Source organism: Saimiri boliviensis, chromosome 18 (assembly GCF_048565385.1).
Source record: "Saimiri boliviensis isolate mSaiBol1 chromosome 18, mSaiBol1.pri, whole genome shotgun sequence".
NCBI classification, from domain to species: Eukaryota; Metazoa; Chordata; class Mammalia; order Primates; family Cebidae; genus Saimiri; species Saimiri boliviensis.
Genome location: NC_133466.1, coordinates 26,184,690 through 26,187,130, shown reverse-complemented (window position 1 = coordinate 26,187,130; position 2,441 = coordinate 26,184,690). Strand labels below are relative to the sequence as shown.

Sequence of the window (2,441 nt, the reverse complement as noted above, 5' to 3'; positions counted from 1 at the left end):
GCTAACATGGTGAAACTTTATCTCTACCAAAAATACAAAAAGTAGCTGGGCATGGTGACACAGGTCTATAATCCCAACTACTCCAGAAGCTGAGGCACAGGAATCGTTTGAACCCTGGAGGCAAAGGTTGCAGTGAGCCAAGATTGCACCACTGCACTCCAGCCTGGGCAACAGAGTGAGACTCCATCTCAAAAAAAAAAAAATTTATATATATATATATGTATATATATACACACATATATATATGTATATATATACACATATATATATATACACACACGCATATGTATATATATATATATATATAGAGAGAGAGAGAGAGAGAGAGAGAAGTTTTGAAGAGAATAAACATGGCATAATGAAAAAAAAAAAAAAGATGTTTCAGGAAGTTGAGCCTAGCTGTAACATACAGTACAGAAAGCTTTTTTATCATCTAGGAGTATTTGGACTAGCATGTAAAATTGGGCCTAGAGCAAAAAGGATGGATATCAAAAAATGGAAAAGAAATTTTAGTGTCTTAAATATAGAGAATGAGGAAGCAGGATGAGTCAAACCAAGATACTAGGCTTTGTCCCCGAGGGATTAAAATAACGATTTGGTGTTGACAGATTCAGATTCAGTGAGTCACAGTGGAAGGACTGGTTTCCAGAAGCAGAGATGTGCTGTGGAATTTGGCCCTGTTGACCATTCCCTCATTGCTGAAGCACTCTCCTCCCTAGCCTTCTGCCATCCTTCTCTTTTGGCTTTATTCCTACCTCTTCCATTGTTCTTTCTAAGTCTTCTTTACGGTCTTCAATTTGTATCCGATTTTTCTTACAGCTAATACTCTCCTGGATTCACTCATTCATTTCCGGGGCCTTAATACACAAATGCCAATGGCTTACAAATTTTTACGGCCAGCATGTAAAGGCTCCTCAGCTCCATATTGCGTTTCTAATTGCCTATGAGTATTTATCCCCACAGCCACTTTTAACATGCCCAAAATTAGTCTTACACTATCTTATTTCCTTGTAATTTTATCCATCCCTTTTATTCTTACTTATTTCTGCTCTTTTATTCTCTCTCTCTGCAAATGTTCCTCAAGTTTTATCTCCTTACTAAAGCTAGAAAACTGGGAAACATCCTTATACTTCTCCCTGAAAAGAGCTGTGCCCACTATTTGATGCCCTATCTTGTCAAATCTTGCCGAATCAGCCTCCTTAATTGTGCTTATATTGTTTTCCACTTCCCAACTGCCTCCACTGTCTTAATCTCAGGTGGTTTTAAATCTCTTCTCTGGCCTTACTCTGCAAACTTTTCTTTCCACCCCTGGTCTTGTCCAATTCCTTCTCTCTGTCTCTCTTCTACTATGAGTGATTTTCTTAAATATAAATTTGATCATTCCCTGATCTTAGGTGGAGGGGAGATTAGGACTCCTCATTACCTTCTGCAGAAGCTTTTCATCCTGTTTTTTTAAAATCCTAATTAGTACTCTGCAGAGTTAACTCAAAGACAACCAATGGTACCAAGTTAGAAGCTGAATGACAAACAAATTCTTTGGTGAGACATAAAAGAGTTGAGTTCAAAAGCACAGACCCTTTTTCCCCCTCTCATTTTGCTGCTAGGAAATTCATTCAGCAAATATTTATTGAGTATCCACCATGTGCCAGACACTCTTCTCAGTGCTACTCTATATTAATTTAACTAATTCTTATAAAAACGCATGGACGTCAGTAATATTATTATTTTGATTTTACAGATGGAGAACTGAGGCATATGTATGTTAAATTATTCAAGGTCCCCAGCTCAGTGAAGTCCAGAACCGGGATGTGAACCCAGATAATCTGACTCTAGAATTTTGCTACTCAAAGTAGAATGGATTCTACAGAATACATACTCTGTGCTCCTACCCTAGCCTTAATCATTATGTAAACTGTTGCGAGATTTCCAGATGATGTGTGCGTTCATTCATGTTTGAACAGCTTTGTCTTCGAGTCTGGGTTCTTAACCACTATGTAAACCCCACGTAGCAGTAGTTGACTTGTTCTTTCTCCTTCAGACATGTGGGTTGGCTCTCCTTTTTATGTACCTGTCAAACACAAAATAACAAGCCTTAAAACCTTGCCCTGATCCTTTTGTAGTTCATGAGCATGATGATTGGGTGTTCACACACATAAATGAAATGTGCCAGCCTCAAACCTTCTTATGACATCAGCACATGACTCTCCTGGGACCTCTGAAGTGAGGTCCCAGCAGGTGAGCTGCGCCTCCCCGACCACTCCCTTCACTTATATGACAGCTTCATCATTTGTCTTGGATCTAGCATCTATCTCTGAACATAGAATACGTTAAGTATCTGGAACTTTTCTGGTTAGAAGAAATAAGAACCTATATCTCTAAGAGTTATTATTCTTGATGCAGGGCAATTTTATAGGTCCTGAAGAGGAACTGGTGCACCAATG

The 2,441-nt window shown here is 38.8% G+C and overlaps 1 non-coding gene across 1 annotated transcript; it reads left to right on the top strand.

Moving 5' to 3' along the window:
• The first annotated feature begins 2,108 nt into the window (after positions 1–2,108).
• On the top strand, positions 2,109–2,212 carry LOC120368521 (small nucleolar RNA U13). Its single transcript, XR_005582625.1, has one exon. It is a non-coding gene; the product is annotated as a small nucleolar RNA U13 (small nucleolar RNA).
• The last annotated feature ends 229 nt before the right edge of the window (positions 2,213–2,441 follow it).